This window comes from Anabrus simplex, chromosome 7 (assembly GCF_040414725.1).
Source record: "Anabrus simplex isolate iqAnaSimp1 chromosome 7, ASM4041472v1, whole genome shotgun sequence".
NCBI lineage: Eukaryota > Metazoa > Arthropoda > Insecta > Orthoptera > Tettigoniidae > Anabrus > Anabrus simplex.
In genome coordinates, this window is record NC_090271.1 from 35,306,494 (window position 1) to 35,329,242 (window position 22,749).

A 22,749-nucleotide genomic window follows, 5' to 3' on the forward strand; every position below is an offset into this window, starting at 1 on the left:
GGCCACAGGTTCGTCCCATTGCCCAGCTGCCAGCAGTCCCTGGTGCCAAGTCTCCTTTTGGAGAGAGGGGAGTTAAAGCCAAGCCTTACATGATGCAAGGGGATATCTTCTTCCGCCTGTCGATGTCCCTCTATGCGGTGTTGTTGGAACACACTTGTCTGCAACAATTTGTACATATATACATTTAAACTTTAGAGTGCGGGCCGCTCTCTTCCGCTCTCGTGTCCTGTAAAACAAGTAAATCATATAATGAAAAGATATTAAATGTTATTATCAGGGGTGCGTTATCTGTCCACTCCCTTATCGTTGGCAGGGGGCGGGAGTGGATTTGGTCGTCCCTTATTATGGCTGAGATGCCTTCGTCATGATATATTTCTTCTCTCAATCCTCCCTCGCTTGATTCCCTGTGGTGGCTATACCTGCAACATAATAGCATAACAGCATAACAATAGTAATAGTACGGTTGACATAATCTAGGATAGAGGTAGACATATGTACATATATATACAGTGTTTGCAGTGTGATTTGTGTGCGTAGTATTCAGTGGAGCGGTGTAGTGAGTTGGTGTCAGCTTAAGAGCGAGGGCGGTTTTGGGCCCCCGGCCTCCTAACCCTGTGGCTGAACAGAATATGTTTCGGCGTGGGGTATTTTGTGTATAGGTCGACGTCATAGCGTCCTATTCCACTGACAAGTGGGCTGACCTTACTACCCCATGACTTCGTGTACATTCGGAGGGTTTGTTTTCGTATGTGTTGCCTTATCGAGCTGACTTTCGCAATAGAGCGTAGTTGGCGTATTGGCGTGTCGTACGGGAGTCTAGCCGCTGCTCGAATGCATTTGTTTTGTATTAGTTCCAGCTTATCCAGATTCGTCATAGCAGTGTTGCCCCAGGCGGGGGCTGCGTACGTTATTATTGGCCTAATTAGGGCTGAGCGTAGCCTGTGAGTTGTACCGCTATATGAGCGGAACCGTGGGTTAGCGTTGCCTGTGATTGGTACCAACTATGTGAGGAACACCACGGGAATACCGGCGCCAGTGACTGGTACACCTAGGAGAGGAACCTTACCGGTTTGCGTTGGCTATGAGTGGCGCCATTGTGTGAGAAACACCATAGGTCTGCGTTCCCTGTACGAAGTGCAATACTTGTGAGTAGTACCATCTTGTGTGGAACACCGTGAGTCTTCGCTACTTTTGATTATTACCCCAAAATGACAAATACCATGGTTCTACTTTACTCGAAACATACACCATTCTGTGGGGCCTTAGACGTGGATTTAACACCCCTTCAGACATCAAGTATCATCGTGCTTTATAAGTTGTCCCTTGGTCAGTAATACTCTAATTAACTATATTTTTTGAGTCTGATCCACTGTTTTTGTTTGTTTTTGTTTTTTGTTGGGTTCATGTCCATCCATTCATTCATGACATTTTTTATTTTATTTTGGTCAGTGGATGAATTTGAACTTTTTGTTAATTCATTTCGTACCATTAGGGGCCGATGACCTAGATGTTAGGCTCCTTTAAACAACAAGCATCATCATCATCAACCCACCCTCGGAAGCGTTTGCAGATAGAGTGACAAGTGCTGGTCTATTTCCCCCTCGTTCTCCAGATCTAACAGTGTGATTACACATTACAGTAGCTGAACTCACTCACGTCAGCCAGAATCCTGTTACCAGATACAATGCCTGTATAACCCAGGAAGGACAACACTTCCAGCGTCCTTTGAGGTAAGATTTAATTGATATTGTATACACGCAGGGTGGCCGCGCGCGACATGAGTTCGGCTGAGGCAGCTGTCATAACGCAGATTATAAACACCGTGCGTTCAGTCTGAGTTTATATGAGAGATTCGATATTATTCACACATTAAACAGCCCCTTACGCTTCCTGCACCGATCTGTATATTTCCGTTTGTCTGATACTAGCAGTGTTGCCAAATTAGCGGATTTTCCGCTAAATTTGGCGGAATTAGAAGACTGACGGCGGAGAAATATATCATTTAGCGGACAGCGGATTTTTTTGGTCGAATTCTAGATTTATTATAGCGGAATTTAGCGCTTTATCCATTTTGTGTTTTTTAAAAATTTCTACTCCAGTCTGTCTCTGAGCTATTCTGTATTTTTTGTCAGGAGCCAGCAGTCACATGAGGAAAACATGTTATTTGGATTTGATGTTACGAGATCGTGGTATAATAAATTTGTAATGCGTGGGGGAAAGGTTACTTATCTCTTAGTTGACGAATGACGACTGATAATGAAACTATTTATATTTATGCTATGACGGAAGACCGGCCTGTTCTGTGTGTGGGCCTTGAGGTAGAGGATTCACCTAGTTTGCACCCGGTACTAAAACGCCTACAAGTTTTAGCTCGCCGCCGCACAGGCAGGGCGATCCACGTCCTTGCACTAGCACAGCAACAGACGAGTCCGCCTTCGAACACTTTGACGTGAATGAGGACGAATAATTGACTCTAAGAATATTCCTCTCACCATTTCCAGTGAAACTCAGAGATCAGGTGAGTGTAGATATTTACTTTTACTATTATTATGTCCGGCTCCATGGCTATATGGTTAACGTGCTGGCCTTTGGTCACAGGGGCCCCAGGTTAGATTCCCGGTAGGGTCAGGAATTTTAACCTTAATTGGTTAATTTCGCTGGCACGGGGGCTGGGTGTATGTGTCATCTTTATCATCATTTCATCCTCATCACGACGCGCAGCTCGCCTACGGGAGTCTATTCAAAAGACCTGCATTTGGAGAGCCGAACTTGTCCTCGGACAATCCCGGCACTAAAAGCCATACGTCATTTCATTATTATTATTATTATTATTATTATTATTATTATTATTATTATTATTATTATTATTATTATTATTACTCATTTTTATTGCTCATTATTTGAGATCGGATTTCTTGGCGGAATTTTAGCGGATTTTTAGTAGTATTTAGCGGATCTTGAAAATATAAGTTGGCAACTCTGTCTGATAGATCCTCTATTCGTGCGAGAAGACACGTTGCCATGATTTATGCCCCAAGCATCGCATATAAAGAAAAATCACTGAATACTTTTAAAATCATACTCTTATTGTAAATCCGTACTCCCTTTGTACGACACTGGGTGACCTGTCCTCTATCCACGTCAGAACAAATGACAGGACAAACTACAGTATGTCTGGAGCGTTCTTGGTGAAGGATTTCCTTAATTCGTTCGCCAATACAGTCGTAAATATTGCGAGGGACTAAAGCAAACTTTAATTGCTTTAGTGGAGAACATTCCTCCCAAGTTGGAACTTCGAGCTGCACAACACTAGAACGTACTCCATTGACTGAATAAAGAATGGAGCCCAATCTAATTGATCATTCATAGGTTTCCAAGTGCTTAAACGTGTCTCTAACGAACACGAGGGTTCGCTCGTTGATCTGGGGCTAAATTTACGGCTTGTAACATGTGATTCAAAGTGTGATTCTCTGTTCTCAGCATTCCGCTTTTGATGTTGTTCTTGCAAAATACTATTTTCGCAAAGTACGTGCATTTGCGCTTGGAGAATCTGACTGATATTTTGTGCTATACTAGGCTCTGTACTATTGGGTTTGTCTGTCTGTCTGTCTGTCTGTCTGTCTGTCTGTCTGTCTGTCTGTTAGGTCATCAACCAGGAGCCTTGTTGGATCCTCAAATAGTACCACCGAAAGATATGAGCTTCAAATCACGATGGCGGTTGCCAAATGTAGCGTACGAGACAAGATGAAGACTCATGTACACCGAGTGTCTAATTCGGCCAGGTGTCATATTGGAATATGCTGGATGGTTTTCTTAATTATACTATTTACGAACACAGTACTAGCACACTTTAAACTAAAGCTCCAATTTGAGAGGAATGTTCCCCACTGAAGCAGTTTGATAGCTTTAGTCACTGACAACGTGTTCACAATATTTACAACTGTGTTGTCGAACAAATTAATGAAATTATTATGCATTCGAATGACCACACCATGTTGAATACACCGGTTTTCCTCCGATCACCGCAGTTAAGAAACATTGCACGTGGTCAGTACTTGGAAGGGTGACCGCTTGGGAACACCACGTGCCGTTGGTTCAATTCCCATTTTAGGCCTGACGCCATTTCTTGATGGATGCAGTACTTTTACATTTGTATCTTGGCACAGGCCAAATCAAAGTGTAGCTTCCACCGAAGTCCTAGTCCCTTCCATGGCTGTGGCAGCATGGAAGCTGCTGGTGCCGAGTAATGACATCCAGAGCATGACCCAGTGCGTCTGATTGTTATGAAAGATGTTGCTCATAGGGTCAGTCGTGCTGCAATAGCACTTTCTGGCCCTGTGAAGAAAGCAATAGCAAACTATTTCACTCCTCATCTTGCAGTACGCCTCATGTTGGCACCGCCATAGGTTTTTGTGGTTTCTCTATAACAGCATAATCTTTGGTTGAGCTATTTGAGGATCCAACCAACCTCTCGGCTGATATCCTTACAGACAGACATAATATAAAAAGTGAAAGGCCTGTTCTTGAATATTATACTCAAATAAATTGTTTTGTGTGCGGCTCTAAATATCATGACCACTTTAATATTCAACCACTCAAGTGTAGAAAACTGTCTAACAATACAGAACAATCGATATATAATATTTTGTAGCTCATCCCTTTCGGCGTATGACCTCTCTATTGTGAGTTTTGAAATTATTATTTTTTTAGTCGTCAGTCGAAATACTATCAAATTCCTGTTGAACTCTTCTTTCTAGCTCTCTCTTGAAACTCACTGGTGTTCTTCCCACGCTTGCTATCAGCTCAACCCGTAGATTTTCGATTGATTTAAGGATTCGGGTTTGGGGAAATGTATCTATTACTTGAGCAGATGTACAACGGCCACAATCTCAGAATTAAAGATTTGTTCTTTGAGTTATAGTTCTGATAAAATTTCTTTTGATACTCGATTTGTCCAAAATTTTATGCAGATTTTATGTCAAAATGTAGAGATGGTCTTCTTTATTCTTAGGACCATCAATTCCGGCGATTTCTTCGACTTCACCAGAAAGACATAAAGGCTCAGATTATGATGGGGCCTACGTATTCTGTTTTCTATCACTTAATTTGCTTCCCACTCTTAGCCCTTTCCTATCCCATCGTCGCCATAAGACCTATCTGTGTCGGTGCGACGTAAACCAACTTTAAAAAACTCACTATATTTAACCCTCGAATGCTTAGCGGAGAATGCGTCACCCCACTCGTTTCCTTCTTTCTGCAGTCTTCCGTGCCCATCGGTTTCTGCGCTCCACCTTCTTTGAGAACGGTGACACGAATAAGACCAACAGTGTTTAGCTGGAGTCCGTTGAGCATAGCTGCCATAAGGAGCGTGGTGGGGTGGTCAGTGACCCCGGTAAGTATTTAGGAATATAGAATTTTGTTCGGTGCGTGTTTGTTAGTAGTCACTACAGCAATGGCATTTCAAGTGACTGATAAGAACTTTGCTGATATAGTTCGCACTATTCTTGAAGAGGACAGGGATGTCAGAAATGACAGAATGCAACGTTGAGATTGATTCCGATTAACCGCCTGATTATTCGATGACTATGCTAACCTATTTCGTCTTCTACTCCACCAGTTCCAACCTGAACTCCTGCTGTAAATAATTACTGTGTAAATTTCTTGGCAGTCTAATATAAATGTATGAGTCATAATATTTTATTGACTACGACGTAAGTCTTTAACTCTTCATACGTATTTCTATCGAGTTTCTCCACCTATATCTCTATCAATGTATTTATTTACAATAATGAAAGTTATATTTTGAGAAATTATTATCAAGGTTTGAATACAAATATTTCTGTGTCACGATAGTTTGATATTTCAATTTTAAGAAATAAAAACCAATTCATTTTATTGTTTAAGATATATCTTAATTAGTTTTAACTTCAAAATATGAAATATGTACAAAACTTCTTTATTACTTCTACTTAACTGATACATATCTTAGCAAGAACGTAATTTAAACCAAACTTTCATAAAGGAGAAGGAAACCTTTGGGGTGACGCATCCCCCTTGGTAAGCTTTTGTGGGTGAGGAAAGTAAGTAAGCATTCTAAGGTTAAATATACAATGATAAAAATTATTTACAGTGAAAACACTGATTACTTAAATTATATTAAATTAAAACATCGAACATTACAATGTAAATTAAACGAAGTGTTGTCTTGCTGCTGGTCACTCGCCCTGGAAATGGCTCCTCACTGGCTGAGTGGATACGTGATGTCCTGGACAATTCACCTCTTGGTATTTAGTACTTATTGTCATTAAACGTGATTTTCAGCGCCCTGTTTGATATGGATTTCGACCGTTTAGACTATTTATTTCTCTGTCACGTTATGGAGGTTCCTTCCAACGTGTGTTTTCCATCATCGAAATTTTGATTTTTTTTGAATTTTGTACCTTTCGGAAATAAGCTTCTCGCTTTTTGTAAGATGTGGTGGTGATTATATTTAAGTGGAAGTTCGGAGCCCCTGGTCCCCCATTTAATCGCGTCTTACGGTGGGAAGGGGATACCGTGGACGAGTGTGACCCACACCAACGGCCACCCTACCTTATTTACTATTGCGAAATGACGAGCACAACACCACCAGACAATGCTAGGGCTGTACCTCAATTTAAACTACGGTCTCATTCCATTCACTCCTTCCCTCTTTTTCTTTCTTTCTTTCTTTCTTTTTAATTTTGCCTTGCCTTTTACCTTTCCTATCCTATACCATCGCCCACTAAAACCTATATGGACGCCAAAAATGTTACACCTCAGGGTCGAGTGAGACCACAGTCGATTATCTTGACGGGAATTGTCCAAACTTCATTTATCTTTATCACGTTTCTGAATTTTACGAAGTGGAACACCATATCCCTTCGCGGCCTTCGATTTCCTAAAATGAACACATGACTATAGTGTCTTTTTCATTAAATGAAAATTGAAAATCCACAGCCTGTTTCCAGTCATTCGACCGGATCAGGAATGTAATGAATGAAGCCACCATCTAGCGGCAAGGATAGAAATTGTGTGTGTTGCCGGGCTGAGTGGCTCAGACGGTTAAGGCGCTGGCCTTCTGACCCCAACTTGGCAGGTTCGATCCTGGCTCAGTCCGGTGGTATTTGAAGGTGCTCAAATACGTCAGCGTCGTGTGGGTAGATTTACTGGCACGTAAAAGAACTCCTGCGGGACTAATTTCCGGCACCTCGGCGTCTCCGAAAACCGTAAAAGAGTATTTAGTGGGACGTAAAACAAATAACATTGTTATTATTATTATTATTATTATTATTATTATTATTATTATTATTATTATTATTACTAGCGAATGTACCCGTGCTTCGCTACGGTATTCTACATTGTATTCGAATATCGAAGTAAATAGTGTACATGCAGTAAATAAGATAGTTTTAAAATTGCATGTCTCTTAGCGTTATCCGAGAAAGAGCATGGGGAGGTCCCCGTACGTTTCCAATGTAAAGTGTTTGTTACGGATTTGTGATATAACGGCAGGCTCACTTGCCTACTGGCATTCACAATCAGGTTGGGAAGTTTACATTATAATTGCAGGCCCCATTGCCTACTATGCGGACAGAATCGATTTGGGGAGTTTTCGTTAAAATGGCAGCCCGCCTTTCCTACCTCCAGACAGATTACAGTTTTTATTATAATGGCAGGCAATTACCCTACTATCACTCGAAATTGAGTTGTGCAGTTATCATTATAATGACAGGCCCCTTTTCCTACTGCCAGCCAGCGTACTGCCAGTCACACCAAGTGACCAAGTTTCCATCAAAATAGCAGGCCACTATGCCTAATGCCAGTCACATTTTAGATGAGTACATTTCTTTATAATGGCGGGCACCCTTGCCTACTGCCAAACACAATCGGGTAGGGGAGTTTTAAACAAAACTGCATGCTCACTTACCTTCTGCAAGTCAAATCGAGAAAGGAACTATTCATTACAATTGTAGGCCTTCCTTACTAATGACAGTTACACAGGAGTTGGAGAAGGAACCCTTTCCTACTGCCAGTCAAAGTCGGTGTGGGGAGTACTGATTACAATAGCAGACCGACCCTTTCTCGATCGCTAAATCGACATCAGTGAATATATATAGATCGACATACGAAAGTATATGCGTGTTTACAATATTGAAGACCTTCATTTACAGATTAACTGCTACTAAACGTACGTCATATCGACAAAGGATTATACCATAAGACACGCCGGATTTAGTGGCCTAAATGGCTGGTCCAATGATATGTCATCTATTCTTGGGTCAGATTTAGAAACGTGGAACAGGGTAAAGGTTTTGTAAGATCATCTCACATTACATTACTTTTCGGATAATAATGTGACAGCTACATACGTAGCATTTGGCTCACATATGGCTACTGAGTGGGCCAATTTTCGTGAAGAGTTTGATGATTCTGTATTTCATATAAGTAATTGAAAGTATGAATAATGCATGTGAAAATTCCAAATTGACTTAACATCGATTAATAGAGAAAAATCAAACGTAAAAGGGATACAGATACGGCATAAAGTCATAAGACCAAGGTTGTAGATCATTCCAAATTGAACGGAGATTGTGCAATCCGTTACGTGATAGGAATTTCCGAAGGTCTGCACCATCATTAAAATTGCCTGCATATTTCGATATTCTTCGGGGATAAAAAATGAAAAATTTAATGATATAGGATTTTTCATTCGTTACAGGCTAAAACGTATAATTTTGTCAAATTTCTATTATCTTCTTATTCTTCTGGCAGATTATGCCACAATGTGGATTTTGGGCGAGGCGGGTAAAAATTAGGACTTTCAGGAAATCAAAAATTATGGAGATTGTTATTATTACCCCTTAAACGGAAAGCTGTACGAAAATTTCGCCAAAATAGTCAGTGTAGAGGTACACAGTCGTTACGATTTGATTTATATAGATAAGGAATCTGCTCCATGTAAAACACCTTTTGGGCTATGTCCGCTGGACTTAACCTGCAAAAGTGACCATTCATGATATCTCCCTTATTAATCCTCCTGACGAAAAAATGCACATGAAAAAAAAGGTTTAGAGGTGGAATTCCATCAGGTTTGGTCGATTTCCAGTCAGGTTGGTCTTGTTCTGTATATATTGTGGAAGAGTAAAATCACCATTTCGGTTCCTTATAAACCGCCAGTCCATTCCGGAACATGAAATGTTATTTACGTTTAAAACCTACCTTTGGACAGGTGGATGCTAAATATAAATTTTGTTTCGAATGTCTTCAGTAGTTTTCAAGTTGTAAGGAATACGCTTTACACGCACCCGCTCGTGAGTTAAGTCCGATGGGACTTGTACAGAAAAACGGTCCTTTAATGATATCTCCCTTATTGATCCTCGTATCGAAATGATGCACATGAGAAAAAAAAGGTTTAGACATTAATTTCTACCAAGGTAGGTAGACTTCCATAAACTTTTGTTGTGTATATTTTTTGGAAGTGCAAAATCACTGTTTCGGTTTCGTATAAACCCCCAGTTAGTTCAGGGATTTAGAAACAATATTTGCCCTGAAACCTATCAAGGACAGGTGTATTCTAAATACGAATCTTGGTGGAAATGCATCCAGTAGTTTCTAGCATTCACGTACATACGGCGTAATTAAGGAAGAAAATAATACAGTTAAGAATGTTGAAACTAATAGAAAATGGATTATAACTGAGGACAGCCGGATAACGACAAATAAATAAATGCCGTGAGTTATGGATATAATAAAGCGCTAACAGAGGAGAAATTTAGGTTCAGTGATTCTTAGGTAAACAAATATGAAGATGACTAATGGTGTTATTACTTAATCTATTCGAGGGCGGTTATAACCTCCAACGATATTCCGCCAATATCCCGCAGATGAGCCGATTGATGCCATCTACCCAAGGAACAACCACGAATTTAAAAGCATGATGAGGAAAATGGCAATACGTTACTTCCCTACTGGCATGCAGTCAGAGACGTTGCCATGCTAACCTGTAGGTTCGTTGTCGGTCTGTCGGTCACTAAATGCAGAGCATGATACCAGCAGAAAATTGTAAATTTCTCCGTCTTGTGAAGAGTAAGGTAAATTATGAACATAACGAAAGTTGTTTATAATGAAGAGACGTTTCACGTACGGTAAACGAAGTTTACAGAAAATCAATAGTATAAGAGAAAATAGAGGAAAACCACTGTGGTTTTCCTATAAACACCCCGTCTATTCAAAGATTTTAAAATTATATGCATATCGGAACCTTTCCTGGGATGAGTATACTCTAAATATGAAGTTTGGCTGAGATCTATCCAGCCGTTTCGACGTGATGGTGGGAAAACCACTCTGGTTTTCCTATAAACCCCCCGTCTATTCAAGGATTTTAAAATGATATGCATATCTAAACCTTCCCCGGGATTAGTATACTCTAAATACAATGTTTGGTTGAGATCCATCCAGCCGTTTCGACGTGATGGTGGAAAAACCATTCTGATTTTCCTATAAACCCCCCATATATTCAAATATTTTAAAATGATACGCATATGGAAAACTTCCCCGCGATGAGTATCCTCTAAATATGAAGTTTGGTTGAGATCTATCCAGCCGTTTCGACGTGATGGTGGGAAAACCACTCTGGTTTTCCTATAAACCCCCTGTCTATTCAAGGATTTTAAAATTATATGCATATCAAAACCTTCTCCGGGATGAGTATACCCTAAATATGAAGTTTGGTTGAGATCTATCCAGCCGTTTCGACGTGATGGTGGAACAGACAAACAGACAGACAAACAGAAACAATTTTATTTATATAGATTTTTCCACTCGTTCTTCACCCCCTTTCCATCCCCGCCCAAAGGAGTCCTATGAGTGCCTTACACAACAGTATATTTTTTTCCCAGATATTAAGTCTTATTTGTACCTATTTTGGTTGACAGCTATGCCCAAACGTACATGCATAATCTCACTGCTCTAGAATCCTGGAGCTGACGTTGCCATGGTTACGGCAGTTCATTTCTTTATCCGATTCCTAGAGCAGGGGTAGTGTGGTGCCAATATCTCCGTAACGGTTGGTTTTAGGGCCTTAAAACATGGTTTTCGGGCCCGTAGGGTTTACCGAGTTATGTTCTTTGCGTCAAGAGGATTAAATTGAGCTTTGTCTGGTCCTTATACGACAAATTCGATATTTTGCCTATAATAGTATAAGAGAAAATGGAGGAAAACCGTTTTTCCTATAAAACCCCCGTCTTTTCAAATATTTTAAAATGATATGCATATCGAAACCTTCCCCGGGGTCAGTATACTCTAAATATGAAGTTTGGTTGAGATCTATCCAGCCGTTTCGACGTGATGGTGGAACAGACAAACAGACAGACAAACAGACAAACAGAAACAATTTTATTTATATAGATTATTATTATTATTATTATTTAGAAATTGTGCTGGTTGCCGAAGCCACTCTCACTACTCTGGGGTAATAATTAATTACTGACAGATGAAATGATATTGGATAGTGTTTCTGGAATGAAAACTGACAGAGAAAATCAGAGTAGTCTGAGAAAGACCTGTCCCGTGCCTGGTTTGTCCACCAAAATTCTCACATGGAGTGGCCGGGATTTTGAACCACGGAACCCAGCGACGGGAGGCCGGCGCGCAGCCGCCTGAGCCGTCGAGGCTCATTTTTTCACTATACATAGGACCTAATTACAGACATATTATTTTTGCTAGTAGTTTAACGTTGCCCTAATACATTAAAGAATTTTGGCGACGCAATTAAAGGAAAGGGTTAGGACTCGGAAAGAAGCGACCGTGGTCTCTGGTAAGGCACAACCCCATAATTTACCTGGTGTGAAAATAGGAAACTACAGAAAACCATCTTCAGGGCAGCAGGAATTCGATCCCACCATCTCCCGAATTCAAGCTCACAGTTACGCGACCCTAACCGCACCGCCAACTCCCGCTCGGTATAAATTTTATTCACTAACATACTAATCACTCGCACTAGCACACGGAAGCTCGTAATCACTCTCGTCATAGTTTATGCTGACTACTCCGCCCGCAAATTTCGTCTTAAAAGCGTGCACTTAGCGGCAAAATGTTGCGTTACAAGAGCCCGAGAGAGAACCATTTTCAGGTCCCAGGCGGCACTCTACTTGCTGTATTAGCGTAAGCTACGAAATAAATTAACGAAGAATCAGAATACAAACTTTCTATCCTCAACGGGAAAATGGAGTCGCATTTGAACGTCAGTGCTTGACCCCTGCCTAGGTGGTGAAATTCGCAGATCCGGACCTCGTCTAAAGTGACTTTTCGTAACGTGCTCCATTTGAATATCGATGAAAATTGCAATGTTAAATGTCCGATCCCCTTTATCACAACCAGTCATCATTGGTCTGTGTTAGTGACGACAATTTTTCCGTGTAAAAAAACTCTACCGACGTCGGCTGGAATGGAACTCGCAATCTCGTGTACAGCAAGCTAACAAGTAAGCCACATTTCAGATAGATTATTATCAGTATATTGTACAGTGGATTGTCAGTTTACTTAATATAGGTAAATTTCATGTGTTTTCAGTGTGTCGAAACACGAAATATATAACACTTACCATACCCGTAAAAATGCTGTGAGCTTGCATTCGGAAGATAGTGGGTTCGAACCCCACTGTTGGCAGCTCTGATTTCCGTGGTTTCCAATTTTCACACCAGCCAAGGAAGAAAAAAGACTGGACAAATTTGAGATGTGGATTTGGAGGGGATAAAATGGGCAGAGAAAGTGAGAAATGACAAAGTGCTGAAAAAAGTGGCGGAATAGAGATACATATGAAAGGGAATCAAGGAAGAGGAAACACAATTGGCTTCGACGTTGGATGAGAAGATACTGTTTTCTAATGGATGCTATGGAAAGAACGGTGAATGGAAGAAGTAGAGGATGCAGAAGGTACACGCATACACAGAAATCGTGTCCTGACATAAACAAGCAATACCGTCCCTCTCCAATACTGAAAACTAGGGGAGAGAGTGAAGGGGTACTGTCGAAGTTCACTGCAGTACCGAAAAGGAGGAGAAGCGAGTGAGGGTAATGCTGAAGGTACAGTGTGTGTACATCCACCACTGTGCACATTTCAACCACAACAGTCTTGTAGTAGGCTGCCTACCTGCAGCAAACCGTAAAGCTAGCAAGTGGGAGGACATCATAGTTTGTTTATATCGGGACACCATTTCTGTGCAGGCGTGTACCAGATGGTTGACAGCATAAGGATAGATGCCAATTATGATAAAACGAAGAGGGTAATAGCTAATAGGATTGCATGAAGAGCTGCCAAGTGAAGACCTGCCCGAGGATACAGCACTAATGGTAATGTTAATGATCAAGGGTTGATGCATGGATCAATGCTAATGCAGGGAATTTTGAACATTTTATATAAGAAAGAGTTTCATGTCCTTTGCTTGTGCATTCTCTTCCTTTGCGTTTCCCATTATTAATGTACTATATAGAGTTGTATAAAATGAGTTCTAAGATAGAAACGAAGCGTTTCCGGTCCCCTGTCCAAATAACATATTTTCTACTTCCACCTGTGAGGACTGTGCCCTAAAAGTTTGGCCTACTTTATTGTTACACGCTGTATATATAACATAGTTTCTAGTTCTTCCTGTGAGGATTGTGTCCTAAAATTTGGCCTACTTTATTGTTACATCCTGTATATATAACATAATTTCTACTTCTTCCTGTGAGGATTGTATCCTAAACGTTTGGCCTACTTTATTGTTACATTCTGTATATATAACATATTTTCTACTTCTTCCTGTGAGGATTGTATCCTAAACGTTTGGCCTACTTTATTGTTACATTCTGTATATATAACATATTTTCTACTTCTTCCTGTGAGGATTGTATCCTAAAAGTTTGGCCTACTTTATTGTTACATTCTGTATATATAACATATTTTCTACTTCTTCCTGTGAGGATTGTATCCTAAAAGTTTGGCCTACTTTATTGTTACATTCTGTATATATAACATATTTTCTACTTCTACCTGTGGGGATTGTATCCTAAACGTTTGGCCTACTTTATTGTTACATTCTGTATATATAACATATTTTCTACTTGTTCCTGTCCGACTCGCTGGCTGAACGGTCAGCGTACTGGCCTTCGGTTCAGAGGGTCCCGGGTTCGATTCCCGGCCGAGTCGGGGATTTTAACCTTCATTGGTTAATTCCAATGGCTCGGGGGCTGGGTGTTTGTGACGTCCCTAACATCCCTGCAACTCACACAACACACATAACACTATCCTCCAACACAATAACACGCAGTTACCTACACATGGCAGATGCCGCCCACCCTCATCCGAGGGTCTGCCTTACAAGGGCTGCACTCGGCTAGAAATAGCCACACGAAATTATTTACTTCTTCCTGTGAGGATTGTGTCCTAAAAGTTTGGCCTACTTTATTGTTACATTCTGTATATATAACATATTTTCTACTTCTACCTGTGGGGATTGTATCCTAAAAGTTTGGCCTACTTTATTGTTACATTCTGTATATATAACATATTTTCTACTTCTACCTGTGGGGATTGTATCCTAAAAGCTTGGCCTACTTTATTGTTACAGCCTGTATATATAATATTGCTTTCGTCGCGTAAATTTGTCAATGATTGTTAAGGGATGGTAATTTGATTTTGTAAATAATGAACACACTGGTAGATTTGAGATAGTATTCTGTACTTAATTTGAAACTAGAACTTTGTTCACGTCCGTTATGTCCACCGCAGGAACAGGCACTGATTTCAGGTACAAACTTACGGGCGAAATGCGTGACATTTGAACTCTACTGTGGAATAGCGTGAGTTAACCCGAAACTCAGCCAGTCTCAGCTCAATCCGTGATAGTTGGCAGGTCTGTGCATTATGTACAGCTATTCCTCGTTATACGCGTTGTCTCTTTAAGCGTTTTCGCTACAATGCGATTTAAATAGTATGCATAATCTTATACAATATTAGAAAATATAGAGCCTCTGTGGCTCAGGTGGCAGCGCGCCGGCCTCTCGCCGCCGGGTTCCGTGTTTCAAATCCCGGTCAATCCATGTGAGAATTGTGCTGGGCAAAGCGGAGGAAGGACAGGTTTTTTCTTCAGGTACTCTGGTTTACCCTGTCATATTCCATTCCAGCAACACTCTCCAATATAATTTAATTTCATCTGTCATTCATTAATCGTTAAACATTGCCCCAGAGGAGTGCGACAGGCCTCGGCAGCCGGCACTGTTCCTATCCTCACCGCCAGATGGGGGCTTCATTCATTCCATTCCTGACCCGATTAAATGACCGGAAACAGGCTGTGGATTTTCACTTTTATTAAAAATATACATGTTAGATTGCGGATATACAATCACGCTGTGGATGATTCCATGACAGAGTCTGCGGCGCTGCAGGCAGTCTCAAAGAGAGCGCTGTGTTGCGTTATCTCAGTGCCGATTGGGGGCATGTGGTAAGTGTTAGGCAGCGTAGAGTTAGCAAGCAATGTTTTATTGTTTCGAAAAACGTAAGATGGTGATCAAAATGCTTCCAAAAGCAAAAAGTAAAGGAAACCAATAACACTCGAAGAAAAGCTGGAAGTAATAAAGCGACAGGAAAGCAATGAGCACACTGTAGACATAGAGCAACAGGAATCTCAGAGTCAACCCTGAGAACCATAAGAAGTCATGCATAAAAATAAAGAAAGCTGCAAAAGTACGGCCAGAATGATGTCATCCAAGATAACACAAAATGATAAGGGAGCCAAATATGGAGAAAATGACTCTCAAAGTTATGTACGTACACAGCTTCACACTGTACTAATGGCATGAATGAAAAAGCTTCCACTTGCTTGCAGGCTTTTTATTTTATCCTTGTAATAGTCCGACCGGGCTGAGTGGCTCAGACGGTTGAGGCGCTGGCCTTCTGACCCCAACTTGGCAGGTTCGATCCTAGCTCAGTCCGGTACTCAAATACGACAGCCTCGCGTCGCTAGATTTACTAGCACGTAAAGGATCTCCTGCTGGACTAAATTCTAGCACCTTAGCGTCTCCGCAAACTGAAAAAGTAGTTAGTGGGACGTAAAGCCAATAACATTATTGACGTCCGAAACAGGGGAGGAGCTTACGGTCAGCTGTTTCCAATATGGCGGCGAGATAGTGACGGGAAGTAAACACGACAGTGATCGGGTGTGCGTCTGTAGGATTTATAAAGTGTTCAAAATGTTTTTGGTGTCGTATGCGCAACTGTTGAGAGTTGTCGGAGATTTCACGCGTCCATTAGTGGAAGGGGAAGAAATATTCAAGCGTAATTACTTGATATGTGTAGGTAAAAAGTTTGAAACAGAAGATGAAACTGGTGTTGTAGCGTTGTGTTTACCGTCATCCCACATCGATTCCAAACCCCACAAAGTTAATGTTGTCTTGAACAAAGGGAGTGAAAATGTGTAGTGCAACTGTACATGTAAAGCGGGTTTGTCAGAGAAATGTTACCGTTGACACACTAATTCACCTTAACAGTTAAGCTACTGTAATTTTCCACTATTAGAGGTTATGGAGTAATTTCTTGTTGATTTGGTCCATGCCAAAGCCTTAGCCAGGTGACGGGGGAGTTATCTGTCTTGTAAACTGTAATCTTGGTGAAGAAATAAAATAATAATTCTACTAAGTAAATGTTGTAAAGCAAATACATCCTAGGCTTTATACAGGCTTGTGTTGGAACAGCCCACATCCTAATCTTAATATTCTTCCATTTTTACGATCAGCACAAAAGTTAGAACTTCGAACCGACAATAATAAGTATAAAAATTATAACTACCTACAGAATATGCAGAGCAAAGTTTGAAAATTATAATTTAAGAGTACTCTAACCTCTACATTTACAGCTGTTTGCGGTTGAAGAATACTTGGTTTGTCCAATTCTACCAAATAATTAGGTTATGGCTTTTAATTTATGATGACCGGGCGAGTTGGCCGTGCGGTTAGGAGCGTGCGGCTCTGAGCTCGCATCCGGGAGATAGTGGGTTCGAACCCTACTGTCGGCAGCCCTGAAGATGGTTTTCCGTGGTTTCCCAAATGCTGGGGCTGTACCTTAATTAAGGTCACGACCGCTTCCTTCCCATTCCTAGACCTTTCCTGTCCCATCGTCGCCATAAAACTTATCTGTGTCGGTGTGACGTAAAACAAATAGCAAAAAAAGCTAATTTATGATGGCAAAATACTACATATTTTCTTTCATTGATAGAAGTATTTTATAGGCAATTTAAATGCAGTGCTTAATTACTACCAGTTAAAGATATTACTCACATGTATATAGTTAATTTACTGTCTGCTGTTACACATATGGAGAAGTTTACAAAGAGCGGATTACATTCTATGTGCGGCACAGAAGTACTAGGCTACAAGTTTATCAGTATTTTTGATGTAGCTAAATCTTTGTGAATACAAATTAGAGACAATAACTATCAATGAGTACAATAAACAGTACCGGTACCTACGCTGTGGAAAGAAGTTGTCTTCACGAGAATGCAGACTGCACACTGTCATGTATCGCGTAACGCGTTTTCCAATTAACAGCGCAGAAGCTTATCTTTCTCTCTGAACTTTTTGTACAGGGAAGTAGTGAAGAGATTTCGCATCCGTTTTATACGATTTGCAACCGTATACAGAGCAGTACCTCCTCAAATTTGACAATTTTCTTTCTGTTTCCATCACGACGTCAATGCTTCGCCATGTAAATGAACCTCACCAGTCACTATGTTGCAGCTTCAACATTCTACCGCGTGGCTGCGCCATCCAACTTTTCTGACGTCAATTGAAATAGTCCCTTCTCCTATATAATCCATAGTATAATACATTCACTTTACGCGTTTTCGTATCATGCGATGATTACTCGGAATGAAATAATCACGCATAGCGAGGGATAACTGTATTCGTGTTTGACAGACTGAATCATTTATAAGACACTGAAAAGGAATTGCTTATAAATTACGTAATATTACTGACTGGCTTCAGCGTATCCTGCATTATGAAATCTGAACATATCGTGGTGTATTGTGAAATTACAACACAACATGCCGTAAGATGATGCAATACATTATTGCCGCTTAATTAACTCACAATGGCAGCCAGAAGGTACAGAGAGGACTATAAGCGACTGTATTACAAGACACTTTAAACACAGCTGTTATCTGAAGAAGCAGACAGCAAAGTCGATTCGGTTGAATCTCAGTCTAGAGTTCACGCAGTTCCTAATAGAAGCCAATACAAATTAAACTCCTTACGCAAGGTTGAGTGGCTCAGACGGTGTAAGCGCTGATCTTAAAATCCGAAGTTGGCGGAGCGGGTTCAGTTCCAGGTAAGTCTAGTGGTACTTGAGGGTGCTGAAATACACCAGCCTCATGTCCATGAAGGAGGTCCGAACGTAAAATGTCACCCCCCCCCCCACACGTAACGTTGAATGAATTGTATTATTCCTTTTCAAAACAAAGCCACGAAGTCAGATGATGCAGGAAATATTAGATTAGAACATTAGATATTAAAGGAAGTAGATGAATATTCTTACTTGGGTAGTAAAATAACTAACGATAAATAACAGATGATAATGACCCTATCTAACTAGTGTGACGTCACGTACGGAAGACTAAGTGGAGTCTTCTCTAGTAGACTTGAAAGAGCTCAGAATACTTGCGTCCGCTTTATAATGAACATTCGAAAATGTCATCATAATATAACTACTGCATTCCATAGCTTAAATTAAACCAGCGTCGTGGTTATCATTCTTTGCCTCCACAAAACAATATACAAGCAGATCCCCTCTTAAAGAACAGGATGTTTCCTGTTGCTTTCAAACACTCAGAATATCCCGAGCAGAGCTTAAACTAACTTAATCCTTCAAATACCAAATCACAGATCCACCCTCGACAACAATCCGTTTGTTGTTAGTACGTTTCGAACTTGGAATTCGTTGCTCAAACCTGCGTGGTTCAGGCGGCAGCGCGTCGGCCTCTCACCACTGGGTCCCTGGTTCATGATGGCAGAAGTAAGGATGACATAAAATGCAGACTAGCACAAGCAAGGAGAGCCTTTGTTAAGAGAAGAAATGGGCTCATTTCGAACATTGCCATAGGAATTAGAAACATGGTTTTGAAGATTTTCGTCTGGAGCGTGGCATTGTATGGAAGTGAAACATGGACGAAAGAAATAAAATAGAAGCTTTCGAAATGTGATGTTACGGAAGAACGCTCAAGATTAGATGGATAGATCGAGTCACGAATGGAGAGATACTGAATCGAATTGATGAGAGGAGATCGATTTTGCTAAATTTGACCAGGTGAAGGGCTACAGAACACATCTTAAGACACCCTGGACTTGTTCAATTGGCTTTTGAGGGAGGTGTAGCCGGTAAGAAGGGTAGGGATAGACCAAAGTATGAATATGCCAAGACGATTAAAGCAGATGTATTATGCAGCAATTAAATAGCTTAGCAGAAGACAGGGTGGCATGGAGAGCTGCATCAAACCAGTCTGTAGACTGATAGCACGAACAAAACCAAAAACAAAACAACAATAATAGCTACCACTAGTTAGTGCAACTTATTGTAGATATTACATACAATACACGTTTATGACTGATATGGAATAACGTAAGCCCAGGGGCAATTGGCCATCACCCTGTTCCTGACTCAAGGGCTGCCGGGAGCATATTCAACCTGAGTAAACAATCCTTGAAGAGGGGAGCTAACTCCTGTGTTTATTACACAAGTTGTAGCCGCACCAGGAAATTAGTTCCATAATCAAAGCGTCATCAACAGCCTCCTTTTCCGCAATATGAGAGATAACTGAGTGAAGGGGTAATCAAGTGCACATGATGTCCATCAACATCCTAACCACAAAGGCCGCACGTCATTCTGTAATGGTGTCCCCTTAGCTTTGTGATTCGAGTTTGAACGTATTCGTGGAACATTTCACAACATTTATAACAGCAAATGTACCGTCTCGTTCACCAAAACACTTCTTGAGCCATCGAGTTTACTTTGAAGTAACCAAACATGACGAGCTGCAGATTACAAGGTGACGAATTCTCTTGGACGTTTTTCTAGGTTCTGTGGACCAGGGATTCTCTGTGACCATCAGGTAGCTCCTAAATTATGTTCTCACGTAGGCCGGGTAGATGTTGAATCAGCCCTCAGATCCATGTAAAATTTCCGACATGGTCGGGAAGACTGTGGGGAACAAAACCAATCACGAGTGGTTTTCGCTCTCATCTTGCCACGAGCCTGTGCCCATAGCTCCAAGATCAGTCTTCTCACCACACCAGTTGTAAGATGGCAGTGAGCGGACGACAACACTGTGCGATTAATGGCCACGCATTTCGATTTCGTGCGCTAAAGAGATTATATTTGCTTTGTATCGTTATTGTATATATGTTCAACCCTCATCCCAAAGGCTGGTCGGATCTTCAACATCTCCACCATCGTTGTCATATATGGCCTATACACCACTGATAGGGCGTAGCAACCGATCCTATGAGCAATATTATCACACCATTCATAGGAGGGGCTAGCTGCATAAGGAATGTCATTATTAGCATCGCTCATACCTTAGTCACTTTCTTATTGTAGAAGCCAAGGATACGACTGAGACAGTTCAATGAAAGTAACAAATTTTCTCTAGCCCCTACCAGAAGATCAGAAAAGGCATATTCTTATTCTTATTCTTATTCTTCTTCTTCTTCTTCTTCTTCTTCTTCTTATTATTATTATTATTATTATTGTCCGTTTCACTCACTTTGGGGTACGAGAGATCTATCAATGGTTAGTGAGTCGTGTTTTCCTGTCCTCCCAGTACTTCTTCATCCTTTCAGACCTTGCCTTCATCTCTTCTTCAGAAGTTTTTTATAGTCGTTTAGGCTTCACCCTGTCCTGAAACCTCCTTATTTTATCTTTGGATATTTTCTTCGCAGATCCACCTACAAGCATCTCTTCTGTAATTTGGAACTCTCGTAGGTCCTTCTCAGTTTCCTTAAACGAGTTCGGCTTGGTTTTCTTATTGCGGAAATAGTCGAAGATCCTTTTAGTTATCCTTTACGGGTCCATTCTCAGGATGTGGCCATAGAAGTCAATTCTCCTTCTCCATATTGTGTCGGAAATCCTTTCCTGTTTTCCTATACAGGGTTTCATTGCAGATGTGTGAAAGTTCCTTATTATGGAATTTGGGGCCTAGAATTTTTCGTAGTACTTTCCTTTATTATTTTCTTCGAGCTGCTCGTCTCCTTAATTCCAAGTATTCCCAGCTCTATGCTTGTAACATTTGTAACACTGCTCCTTTGTCGGAAATCACTTGGGAAAAATCGTGCTGCTTTCCTTTGGATTACCGAGCTCGATAGCTGCAGTCGCTTAAGTGCGGCCAGTATCGAGTAATCGGGAGATAGTAGGTTCGAGTCCCACTGTCGGCAGCCCTGAAAGTGGTTTTCCGTGGTTTCCCATTTTCACACCAGGCAAATGCCGGGGCTGTACCATAATTAAGGCCACGGCCGCTTCCTTCCAACTCCTAGGCCTTTCCTATCCCATCGTCGCCATAAGACCTATCTGTGTCAGTGCGACGTAAAGCAAATAGCAAATAAATAAATAAATAAATAAATAAATAAATAAATAAATAAATAAATAAATAAATAAATAAATAAATAAATAAATAAATAAATAAATAAATAAATAAATAAATAATATTCTTTGGATTATTCCAGTCGTCGAATTAATCATGGAAAGGGTCCTATACACTAATTCTATTATTTGGATTTACCAATGGCTCACACGCCCTGCCATTTACATCCTTACAGCAGCAGATAAATATACTCATAACAATATGAAGAGATGTGTAATCTTTATTTACAATCCCATTTATGTGATTACCACAGTGGAAATCTTTCCTTATATTAACAGCTACAGTACCGGACGAGTTGGCCGTGCGGTTAGGAGCGCTGTGAGCTTGCATCCGGGAGGTAGTGGATTCAAATCCCACTGTCGGCAACCCTGAAGATGGTTTTCCGTGGTTTCCCATTTTCACTCCAGAAAAATGCTGGGGCTGTATCTTAATTAAGGCCACGGCCGCTTCCTTCCCATTCCTAGGCTTTTCCTATCCTATCGTCGCCATAAGACCTATCTGTGTCGGTGAGATGTAAAACAAAATAGAAAACAAAACAGCTACAGTAGGTGCTTATAGTATTCCTTATCTCTGCGAACTAAGAGGACGTTTCACCCTGGTGAAACTCGTACCCTCACTTTTCAACCCGTTTATTATCATACCATTACCTGCTGTCCGTCTAAGAACGTCATGAAGGTACTTTCGCAACCACTCACAAACTTGCAAATCATTTACTACTCTATGCAGTATAATATCATACCAAATAAACCTTATCTCTGATTTCCATTCTTTACTCATATCGTTTATACATAAGAAAAATTAAAGGTCCAAAAATACGGCCTCCGGGAGATAGTAGGTTCGAATCCCACTATCGGCAGCCCTGAAAATGGTTTTCCGTGGTTTCCCATTTTCACACCAGGCAAATGCTGGGGCTGTACCTTAATTAAGGCCACGGCCGCTTCCTTCCAACTCCTAGGCCTTTCCCATCCCATCGTCGCCATAAGACCTATCTGTGTCGGCGCGACGTAAAGCCCCTAGCAAAAAAAAAATACGGCCTTGAGGAACTCCCTCCTTAATCGTTACA

At 40.9% G+C, this 22,749-nt stretch overlaps 1 pseudogene; it reads left to right on the forward strand.

Moving 5' to 3' along the window:
• The first annotated feature begins 3,977 nt into the window (after positions 1 to 3,977).
• On the forward strand, positions 3,978 to 4,096 carry LOC136877892 (5S ribosomal RNA; annotated as a pseudogene).
• Positions 4,097 to 22,749: the final 18,653 nt, after the last annotated feature.